Source organism: Rutilus rutilus (assembly GCF_951802725.1).
Source record: "Rutilus rutilus genome assembly, chromosome: 24".
NCBI classification, from domain to species: domain Eukaryota; kingdom Metazoa; phylum Chordata; class Actinopteri; order Cypriniformes; family Leuciscidae; genus Rutilus; species Rutilus rutilus.
Window position 1 is genome coordinate 23,906,822 of NC_140228.1, and position 12,495 is coordinate 23,919,316.

The 12,495-nt window shown below is 38.8% G+C and overlaps 1 long non-coding RNA gene across 1 annotated transcript in view; it reads left to right on the forward strand.

Moving 5' to 3' along the window:
- The window catches only part of LOC311284050, a 9,345-nt gene extending 5,190 nt beyond the window's left edge, over positions 1-4,155 (forward strand). The window contains exon 4 of the long non-coding RNA XR_014626150.1: positions 3,326-4,155. This is a non-coding gene — a long non-coding RNA (uncharacterized lncRNA). The remainder of the gene's footprint in view (positions 1-3,325) is intronic.
- The last annotated feature ends 8,340 nt before the right edge of the window (positions 4,156-12,495 follow it).

The window sequence follows — 12,495 nt, forward strand, 5'->3', positions numbered from 1 at the left end:
ATTTCTGAGATAATTATTAAAGGGATAACTTCACCTCTGGAAAGATGAATGTGTATTTAAAATGGGTCATTTATGTAGAAGAAATGTGAAATTATTTTTGAATTTGGAGCTTTCTAGACTGAGAAAAGCCAGAAAATGTATTTTTGGCTTATGTGGATGAAAGACAACAACTCCCAGAATGCACTTGCTTCGCTGCCCTAGGAGGCCACTCCCAAGCCACGTCTACCGGTAAGAGCGCGCAGCAGTTAAACAACAAGGCTAGGCTACTAGTGAGTCTCCCCGGGATTTCGAGATCGCCCAAAATGTCCGGGATTCGGCTTTTGCGTTCTACAGTCGCCATTCATTATGTTTACTGTGGCGAGCAGGACGAGACTGAGGGGCGCGGGAGAACGATGAGAGGCCGGTGGCGTGATTACCGATGAGCAGGTCGCGCTGCAGTCAAAGACGCAAGAAAGCAAAAGCTGAATCCCGGACATTTTGGACGATCTCAACGGCCGGACATGTCCGGGAAAAAGAGGATGGTAACCCCCACTACTCAGCTTTCTCCTACTAGTCAAGTCAAGTCAAGTCAAGTATATTTGTATAGCGCTTTTCACAATACAGATTGTATCAAAGCAGCTTCACAGTATTAAATTAAAATAATACAACAAGGTTTGTTTCTAGTGGAATTTATTGATAAAATCAAATTAGATATCCCCAGAATATCCCCAACTGAGCAAGCCAAAGGCAACAGTGGCAAGGAACCGAAAAACTCCATCAAGTGATCTAATGGTGTCCTAAAACTCCATCAGGTGACCCAATGGACAAAAAAAAAAACCTTGGGAGAACCCAGGCTCAGTCGGGGGCCAGTTCTCCTCTGGCGTTTATTAACTAGAGGCCGGATTGTAATTTGAACTGTAAGATTAAAAATATTATATGAATGCCTGGCTGAAGAGATGCGACTTTAATCTAGTTTTAAACTGGGAGAGCGAGTCTGAGCAACGAACAGTATCAGGAAGGCTATTCCAGAGTTTTGGGGCTAAATGTGAAAATGCTCTCCCTCCTTTGGTGGTTCTAGATATCCTAGGAATGACCAAAAGCCTTAAATTTAGTGATCTTAAAGAGCGCGATGGATTATAGGGCGATAGAAGATCCGTTAAATAGACTGGAGCTAAGCCGTTTAGGGCTTTATAAGTCAGTAGCAATACCTTGTAATTAATACGGAACTTTATAGTTAACCAATGCAGTGATGATAAAATCGGTGTTATATGATCATATTTTCTTGATCTAGTAAGAACTCTAGCGGCAGCATTCTGGACTAACTGTAGCTTGTTTATTGAGGATGCAGGACAACCAGCTAATAAAGCATTACAGTAATCTAGTCTCGAGGTCATACTACTCTCAGCTTTCTCCACAGAACAAGAGCCTGCTAGCTTAGCTTCCAAAGAAAGACGACTGACACTGTGTACATTCTGTGAGTGAGATCCCACCCTCTATGGGCGGGTTGAAAACATGCGGGACAGCCCCTACTACTGGCTGTATGGCCAAAAAATCCTCCGATGACGCAAAATGACGATTTTTGCGTCATCGGAGGATTTTTTCCAGACAAAAAATACATAAATCTCTCGTCTCAGGGGGATATGAGGGTAGAAAGCATGGTAATTTGAAAATACTACAGGTTTTCTACTAATTCAAAGCTCAATGCTAAATCCTGAAGTATCCCTTTAAAACAGGGCCTTGGCACTCAATGAAAAGAGCCTCCTTGTATGTCCAGATCACACACTGCCAGAGCTACCAGTTACTTCAGCTCTCACATCCAGTCTGAAACAAACAGCGACTTTACAAGATGATGAGTGACGTGGAAACATCACAAAAGCAAAAAAAAAAAAGCTTATGCTTAACATTGAAAATAGGAGGATATCATGAATATTCATGAAAGTGTGACCCAGTGGAACCAAATATTTCAGGAACTGAATATATTGTAGCACCGGCTACTTTGACGCGTGTATGATGTAGGAGTGGCATAGGTTAGACGAACAGAGGAGAGTTTGGTCGGCTGGCAAAAAGAGAACGCAACAGAGCCCGTAATAAAACAAGAATAAAAACTGATTGGCTTTTTGGAGATGGCGAGAACTGAGGGATTTGAAATTTTGTAAAAGCGACTCGGAGATGACGTTTTTATTACTAAACATGCGAGTAAGGTATTCTATTGATAAATTGCAATATGTAGCTCTCTTAAGAGTTCATTGTTGTAAAGCAGTATCTGTTGTGAAGGGTCAATTCATTAGGGCTGTTGTAGCGCTGTGCTGGAATTTATCTTCAAGGAAGTACTGTGTCTAAAAGGTATAGCTAGAGTACTGTCTTCAGCTAGTCAGACTGAGATCCTTTCTGTCTAAACTGGTGTGTGTGTGGTTGTGGTTGTTGTGATTTTGGCAAGACATGTTACTGGATTATCATCTTTTGTTGATCCTGGAACAACAATTCTGTCCAAAAACATAGTTCTAAAACCTGTGTGTGTGTGTGTGTGTGTGTGTGTGTGTGCAGTATGTAATTTAAAAAGACAATTTGGTAGCACTTTATTTTACATTCCTGTTCCCCATGTACGTACTATGTACTTATTATAGTAATTACAATAACTGGGTAATAACTAGGTGCTAACTCTGAACCCTGAGTAATCTATTATGTTGTATATATGTAGTATGTAATATATATATATATATATATATATATATATAATATATTTAAAAATTAGATTTTTTTCACATTACTGTAAAGAGAAATATATTATTTAAATGGACTTATTTATTATGAAAATATTTTAAGAAAATCATAGAGATCCTAAAATCATTGTTTCTTTCAGATTTTTGGGTGAAATATGCCCTGGACGTTCATCAATTATTTTCAGACACAAGGGGGCAGACATGCATTCTGCTGTAAAAAACTGAATTGTTACATGTCTCTATGGCATATGCAGACATACGTGATTATTGTGGTTTTGGGGGATGTATTTGTAGAATATGAGTCAATTGGATGCTTGTTGGGCTTGGACTGAAGTCAAACTGTGAGATTATGTGACTCATGTCCTGTAATCATGTAACTTGCATCCACAAAATTCAGTGTTGACGTCTTCATTGAACACAAACGACGCATACGCACGCCTAGGAAAACAAAAGCACATAAAATACATTAACTCATTGTCTCTAGCCATAAACCACCAATGGAGCTAAATGCGTATCAGAGAATGCAATGTCTTTTACATATTAAACAATTAAACATTACATATTAATAAGATTTCATTACTAACCAAATCAAGCCAGTAAACCTCACAATCTCTTTTTAATTTCAGATTTCTGGCTGTGTTGTTTTATCAACAAGTCTGCAGGTACTGACATCGCTCACATGTTCTCCATCTGGCTGGCACTGATAAGAACTTCCAAAGGGCTTCTGGGTAATAGTCTTCACTGACTTAAAAAGCTGGAACGTAATGTATTCTGGTTGAGATGGCCCTGCCGGCAGCCTGCGTCTCCTGCCCTGAACAATCAGCTGTGAAGTGTGCGGTTGTTAGAGGCGAGCGTCTCTCTGAGACTCATGATTCATACTGCACCCCCATTTCAGAGAGAGAGAAACAAAATGGCTGCTTTCAGGGCCAGAGGGGGAGCCAAAAATCTTCACAGCAAACTGAAAATTGCGGCAGAGGTTGAATGGAAAAATACTGTTTTACGCTTCCAGATTAAACCACTTCAATTTAGATATCATGTCGGTTTCTATTGGAACTGTTTTATGATCAAATATTTGCATACATGATGAAATGTTGATATCACTAAAGAACATGTCTAGGTTATGTTACCAAAATCAAAAGAACATAAGAAATTATACTTTGCTTCAATGAGAAAATTAATCTCAATGGTTATTTCCATAACCATTCGGCACATTTCCCAAAAAAATATTGTATATTATTCAAATTGCAGTTTAATTAAAAATGTATTATAGAATTTATGGTAACTACCATTGCAAATAATAATGAGAAAAACATTACACCACAGTAAAACATCCAAATGCACTACGGTAATGAGAATATGCAGAGGCAGTTTTTTGCTTTCATGGCATGTTTTTGATAGATTCACCCATTTATATGTCAGTGCATTAATATGCATGCAGTATACGAACTGCAAGTGCATTCTGTGGTCGTGTCTTCTCTGGGTGGAGTCTGTAACCGTGCTCATGCTCAGAGGCTTGCGGGATGGAAAAAGGACACAACCTCTATTTTCTGGGTCATGAGCTACGGTTTATGCCCCAGGAGTCAACTTCGCAAGGTGCATGATGGGATGCCAGATTGTATAGATATTACATTATGGGAGACAGGAGGGGGCGTAGATCTGGAATTTTCCAGAAAGTCTCAGTACCTTTCCAGGCTTCATAGTTGAATTTTGTATAACACTGTAAAGTTGAGCTACTCTTCTACATTAGCATCCTATAGATTTAGATTGATAGTTTGTATCACATTTTGGTTATACACACAAAAATTATATATAATATAGATTTATATATAATCGCAAAATTAACGCACTAATTTTGACAGCCCTAATATATATATAACTAAGAAAAGTAGGGCGGTTAGTATGCAATGACAGCGGGAAACTCTGTATATTGGTGCAGTATGCACATGCCAAAACATTCAATTCCGATTTGAAGCTTGTGACATATAAACGCGCACATCAACCCGATCACTTTATTTATTGTTCATGTAAACACTACGTTCAGATTCATCAATCAGAATGAATTCATTCAGTTTGAAGCAAAAAGTGTCCATGTAAACGTAGCTAATGTTAGTAAAAGAAAATCACTTTCTTGACTGAATAACTTTTGTTGCTTTAATAAGGATTAATCTATATTCCAAATCTTAAAGCAAAGCAAAAACATTGAAAACAATAACTTTTTTTTTTTTTTTTTAGGTAAAAGGCAGGTAAAAATCTGAAGAAAAAAACCGTAGCGTTGAGCCCTGATATATTAAAAGCACAGCTACATGCGACATTTATTACAATGGATTTATGTGAAGATTGTTTTAAGTTCACTTAAATTAAAAGTTATATATTTTTTTGTAATATAACAGGGGAAAAAATCCATTTAATAGAGACTTCACTATCAGTACTGGTATCATTGATACTGGCTTTCATTCATAGTGCTTAGTAAAAAGATGATATTAAACAAATATTACAAAGGTTCAATATGAAAGGATTACAATATAAAATATATTAAAAACTTGAATGTTAGTTTCGATTCATCACAATTAATTACAGAAAAAATGTGTAATAAATTTGTTTATTTGTGTGTGTGTGTGTGTGTGTGTGTGTGTGTGTGTGTGTGGAAAGCAATGGTTACAATCATCAAGACAAAGAAGGCTGATGACATATTATGCAAAAAAGCTGCAAAACGCCCCTTTCCACCTCCTCGACCCAGTTGGCTCCAAGCGCTATGACGAAAGACAGCACAGACGTCAGCAAAGAAGTACGTAGAGAGATCTCTCTCAGCCCCCCCTCGCCACATTTCCAGGTTTCGTTTCTTTCTTTTATTTTTACAACCCAGCCCTTTTTTACTATACGTGCTGCATTGTGCTCTGAGAAATATCGCCTGGTGTTTGACCGCCTTGTGTTCTCTCTGAGGATTTAATGACGGAAAATTAGAGGACTGAAATTATGTAAACTGCCGGTCATTATCAGCCAATCACAGCTTGTCATATCAGCCAAAACAGATAGAAGGGGTGCAGAGTGGTAACCAATGGAAACACGTTGGTTTGTGCTAGTGTACATGGTGGTGCCTTAAACACAATGCCTTGCAGTGAGGAGCGATGGGATTTCAGCGATGAAGGGGCAATGATTTGCTGTTTAAGCGCTCCATGATCCTGTTAATGGTCTTCGGAAGGCATAATCGTGCCCTTTGCGAGGAAAAGGGATAAGCAGAAGCCATATTCTTTACTTTCTCTCTCAGTGTGACCCTTACGATAAGCTTGGTTAATGACACGACGATGGGCTCACCTGTTCAGCCACAAAGGAAGCGTCTGCTGTTTGGGTTCAAGAGCATGTGCGAGCACTCTGGCAGCATGTTCTCTGTGAACCAATTGGGATACTGAATATAAAATATAAAGTGGAGAAAGTATGATTGGTGCAAAACTCACTACTACTAGATGGTGTTGCTAAAATGTGAGATGTGAGAAATGTGAGACGTGACAATAAAACAAAGCAAGGTCTTTAGGCTTATGCTGCTGCCTTCACTTGCTGTCGGAAATGTCCTACTTCCCACTTCTGAAGTTGTGATTACGAGCTTGTTGCTTTTAAGTGCTTTCTTGTCAGAAAGAACAGGAATCATGGAGGACACCAGGTTTATTCTTGTCTAATTATTGGGAAAATCGTATTAAAGCCAAAATGGTATTTAGCATCCCATTCATTGACAACCATATAAACATGTCCCGCTCTATATAGTCAGCTTGCTGACTATTCTGGAATTTCGGTCAAATCAGGCTATACAAATTTCGCTGTGTATAAAATAGACAATACGCTTCAAATGATTATTCATTGGCCTATATGTAAATATGCACTAATTTTAATGACAAGGCAAGGTGATGTAGCTGTTGTTGAAAAAACGAATAAAGAATAGCAGTTACATCAGCAATCGTTCTCCCCTCCGCCATGTTTAAAGTTTATGGCCTGCCAAACTCAGAAATTTGTGTCTCAAAATTATCCCAGAGCTTCACAGTGGTAAATACGACTTGAGCAGGCATTCATGTCCCAATTTTACTCTGAAACTTGGACATTTTACTAGGAAATTTATGATAATTCCAATAGCAATAGTCAGCATTATTTTACCTTGAGTAGCGGATTTTTAGAATGTCATGTCATGCGCAAGGCACTGAAAAAGATGTGAGCTCAACATTAAAAGACGTCTGTCCGTGCATCGTTAGATAGAAAACAATGGAATGCAAAAACGAGTTCTGTGTGAAGTTACACATTATAACTCATTTTTTGAGGTATTATTCAGGCCTGTAGTTAAAAGTGTGCAGGACGAGTTACACCCTGACAGTTGAAAAGACTGAAATGGAATATTTCTCTAGCTGTACCCATTAATGAGTTTCTAGCATGGATACTATTTCTGTCCGTTTTTGTGGTCTTTTCCATTGATCGTGTCAAATGCGATTACCTCACAGTGGCGTATTTGCAGGAGGGTGTAGTGAAATATAAATGTTAATCTGGCTGGCTGGCTGTTGGTCGTGCTCAGGCGAGGTGACGCAGACAGCTGAGAGACTAATCAAACCGGGGCAAGAGCTAGATGAGACGGCTGGAAAATCCTCCCTCAGGCCTGAGGGAAGCGTGAACCGATGAGCCGCTCAGCCCCCACACATTCAGAACGTCATTTCTTATGATTTACGCAACATTGTGGAGGTCCAGCAAGAGATGACACCCAAATAGATGTTTTGATTGGATATAATTTTGATTATTCCTAATTAATTGTGTTTGCTAAGACGAGCATCATTTTGCTTTTGCTCATACTTAGGGGTAGATGTTTGTTCAAATCACTAACCCTGAGTCCTGAAATTTGCTGTGTGCTAAAGACATGAATGATATGTCAAATTGTGGGGCTTGTTGAGGAGAGGTTTGTTATTACATTTCTGAGATATCAGAGATCCTATTGGACAATACAACAGGTGAAAAAATCCCATAGACCCACAGCCATATCTAGAGACCAGAATATCATGGACCAGGGGTGTCCAATCCTGCTGTTGGAGGGCCACTTTCCTGTGAGTTTAGGTCTGACATTGTTTGGAAGTTTCTAGACTGCATTCAAAATCGCATAGGCCTACTGTCCGAGTAGTTACTATTCTAGTTCCTTTGTCTGTGCTCTCACTATTCCTTAAATAATCCTGTTCTAGCTTGTTCTATTCTGATTAATGTCTGAATCTTTGTATTACTCTTAGTTTTCGTGTGTATTGCCTCTTTAAGATGAATCGCTTGTTGTATTCCTCATTTGTAAGTCGCTTTGGATAAAAGTGTCTTCTAAATGAATAAATGTAAATTGAGGACTGATCTTCGTGACTACAGTATAGTATTAATGTGTGTAGCATGAATAAAATCCAGATGCACTACATCTGCCATGTTGTCACTGTCATGTGACTTCATCAGTTCAGTTGTGTCGCTTCAGTGCCATTCACAACTCTCCGGTGGCCTCATGGCATGCACACTTCAGAATCTCAAGGGAAGTAGTAGTCCAGCCGGTTACTTTTCAGCTGCTGTTTTATGAATACATTTGAATTCGGGTTTTCTCATACTGTTTTTCACCTACTATATAGTAGGGAAGTAGGCATATTCAGATTCAGCGCTAGTAATCTGAAGACCTTGATTCAATGGTTCAGGTGTTTAATTACAGCTAGACCTAAACTGTAAGGTGATCCTCCAGGAGAAAGATTGGATTGGTGTTTGGAACTTTTACCAGTAAATAACCACCAAAATTACCGTAGCAACACTCTAGCAACCACTTAGAACGGCATAACAATCTAAAATACTCAGAACAACTTAGCAAACCACATAGCAATGCCCTGGCAACCACCTACACTCTAGCATCATGGTGACAACCTTTTCATGGGCAACATTGACCATTTGTTTTATTAATCTAATAAAATTGTTACTGTACCACTAGAGTTAGTCTGCAGTATTCATAAGGCTGGAGTAAGACTCATCCTTCTGGTGGATTAATATGGATTAAGTGTTATACAACTCTAAAGGCTTGATGAGCCATTTACACTCTCTGTCAAGCGCCTCTCTCTGACACATATTGTCATCTCCAGCTATCTACATAGTTGTCAGCTCAGTAGAAATGCAAAACCAGTGGTTATGAAACGGCATAACTTTTTTTGGACATGGCTTATGACGTTTTTTGTTGTTGTAAATAATATTTAAAAGTCCATTTTGAGAGCTCTTGTCCAAATTCACAATGACGTAGGTTTAGTTATAGCACAGGAGGCCTACCTTCCAGCAGATTTAGCTCTAGCTGAAATGAAACGCACTTGAACCATGCTAATCAAGGTCTTCAGGATCACTAGAAACTTCCAGGCAGGTGCGCTGCTGCTAAACTCTGCAGGAAAGTGGTCCTTCAGAAGCAGGATTGCACACACCTGAATTATAGGTTGCTATTCTGGGAATTTTGCTGGCAATTCTAAAAGTAAAGCATGTTTAATCTTGTTTATGCACTGGTTTCTCCCATAAGCTGGACGTTTATTCAAATGGCATTTATTTGGGGATATTAAAGGTTTGATCAAATCATTAAAGAAATTAATAACCATTTCCTGAGGAAACTGAAGTTCACTTAATATGTAGATTAAGAATTAATTTTGTACATCAAAGAAGTCTATAAATGTAGATTCAATCAAGGCACTGCACAATGACTTCAATCAAACCGGATCAAATGCAGTAAAATTCAACAGTCTGTGTTAACCAGCCTCACAATTGAAGGACAGACTAAATGTAGTGACGTACACTTGAGTGCACGTCCTTTTAGTGACGTACATCCGAGTGAAATGGAGTAACAAAAATGAAAAAATGTAGGGCGGGGATTTTAGTTTAAGCATCGGTTGTTGATTGGATGGAGTCAGATCTAAATGCGAGCTTGAGGTTAAATCTATAAAAGGGGCAGGGTTTAAGCAGATAAATGGATTGGAGAAGTCTGGGGTACATCACCAGAGAGAAATCTTGACAGTTATGATATATTGGTTAAAATTGTATGGCCAAATTTCGTTTCATTTCATTAGTATGCATATTTTTTCTATATATATAGATGAATCGTTCACAATAAGATCATCACATGCTTTTAGAAAATAGATCTGGAGAATTCCCATGACTGTCGTGCATTTCAGACTATAGATATAGTTGTGTGGAACTAGAGTGTAATGTGAGAATTTGTAAACTAAAGATTTCCCTATGTGCATATGAGCAAAAGATTCACAAGACAGTTTTTAGCGTTACCTCATATAGGCTCTGTTTACACCTGATATTAAGATGCGTTTTGGTCGATCGGACCACAAGTCTCTTTTGTCCACTTTCGACCACTTCTGTCCTGATTTCTTCAAGGGGAGGGTCTATGGGCGGGTAAATGTATGGGCTTTTTCAGATCTTTCGATTTAATGGATGATATAAGCTCACGCAATTTACATATGAATGCGACTGGAAATTACGTTTCTGCTCTCTCAAGACCAGCCGAAATCTGTGAGTGTGTGTCAGAAATCAGGAATGGTGAGAGAACATTGTGCTTGGTATGTTTTTTAGACGTAAAACCACACTTAGGTCTTCAGCCGATAAAGTTTAAATCCTGTCTGGCTAGTGCGCATCTCATAATGTTTATGCGTTAGGTCAGTAGGCGGAGCCAGAGAGTAGGCGGTCTTTTGTGGCTGTTCGAACACATTCGACCACATGAGCGTCTACACTACTAAAGCAATCCGGTCAAATACCACTACCTCTGGAAATGGTCGAAAGTGGACAAGCTCAAAACGCATTAGACACTGTTTAAACTGTTGTAAACTAAATTTAGCGTCGTCTACTTGTGATCCGATCAACCAAAACGCATCTTAATACAGGTGTAAACAGGGAATAAAATTTACTATAAAATATTCACACCAGTACTTTAGTGAGATGTGGTTTACACCTGCTTTTAATTATCAAACATTTACAAAATTATATTTTAGTAGCAAGAAAACACTAACGTCTGAGAGAAAGTAAAGAGACAGAACTCTAATGTCGACAGAAATTGATGTGATATTGGTGGTCAAATTGATCTACTTGTGTGAATATGGATCTTATAAGCCAGTACATCTGCTATCTCCAGCGGCAGCTGGGGTGAGTCATGCTCCAGTAGCCCCTCACAATGGTGAGCAGATTTAGCAGCGCTCCAGCAGGAACACATTCATCTCACGTCCCCCTGCACGACAATGGCCTCATCATTGACCACATCAGTCTATTGATGCGTGCCTGCAACCTTCAGAGCCCATCAAACCTGCCAAGAGAATCTATGGCTTTTCACAAATCTTTTCCAAACACACTGTCTTCTCTCTCTATCGTAGCAGAAGTAAAAAAAAAAAAACCTTTGAAATATTTTAGAATTTCAGAATTTTTAAATAAATTTTCAAGTGGATGTCTTTGTTTATTAACAGCATCATAATAAAGGCTGATTAGTTGATTAGCATATGTAAGTGAGGAGGCCAGCTGGTATAGAGCTGTGCAAGTAAACCTGGCCTCAAGAGGGCCGTGAGAGGTTGCAGCCTTGTTAGTGCGCCCGCCTCCCACACCAGTGACATTGGTTTGAATCCTGCTCTCTGAGTTGGTGCGAGTAGGACCAGATACATTGGTGCCATGACCCAGGTGGCAGTGAGGTTTAGGGGGGTGAGTGTAGCGGAGGCCAGCTATTAAAGAGCAGAGGTGGAAAGTAACTAATTACAAATACTTTCATTACAGTACTTGAGTAGATTTTTTTTTTTAGTACAATTATATTGTGGTACTTTTACTTGAGTAGAATAAAAATAAAGTATTCAACTTCGCTACATTTATTTTTCACCAAAAGTACAAATGTGCCGACGGAGCAACAGGGCAAGCTTACATTTGACAGACACATTTAAAACTACTGCGGTGGAGCCCTGTGCTCCAGCCAATCACAGACAGGTCTGATGCACTTCAGCCAATAACAGACAGGTCTGACTCGGGTGCAAAACCAATCAAAACTTCCAGTTCGGCTGGGGGGTGGGGACTTCAAACCGCGCTTTGACATTCAATCACTGGCTCTCGTGTTTTGAATCAGTATCGCTAACGTTTCAATATTTTAGTGAATGTAAGTGAGCTATGCTTTCTCTATCGTACTCTCTCTATCGTAACTGTAGCAATAGTGGGCTCCCAGCACATTTTCGGTTGGACGAGAAAAAGAGCATTTCATTTAACAAGTTAACCGTACCCCACTTATTTTTTTTAATTTTTTTTTACTGGCACTTTTTTATTCGCAATGTTGTAAATCTCTCTTTTTTTCTCTCATACTAAAGCTAGTATGTTTGCTTAGCATATTGTCAAACACTACAATTTATGAGTTTAATATCATGTTTTGCTCCAAAATCACAAAACATGTCCGTCGTGTTTGAAATTACTTCTGTGGTTTCATGTTGCTTCTTAACACAGAGTGAGAATACAGTATATTATTATATTAAATTCTATCATACAGGTTATGTTGATTAGCATTGCATTAAAGGGTTAGTTCACCCAAAAATTTTAATTAGCCCATGATTTACTCACCCTCAAGTCCTCCTAGGTGTACATGACATTATTCTTTCAGACGAATACAATCACAGTTATATTAAAAAATGTCCTGGCTCTTCAAATCTTTATAATGGCAGTGAATGGCTGGAAAAAATGTAAAACCCCAAAAAGTGCATCCATTCATGATTAAAAAAAGAAAGCACTGCCATTAAAAAGCTTGGAAGAGCCAGGACATTTTGTA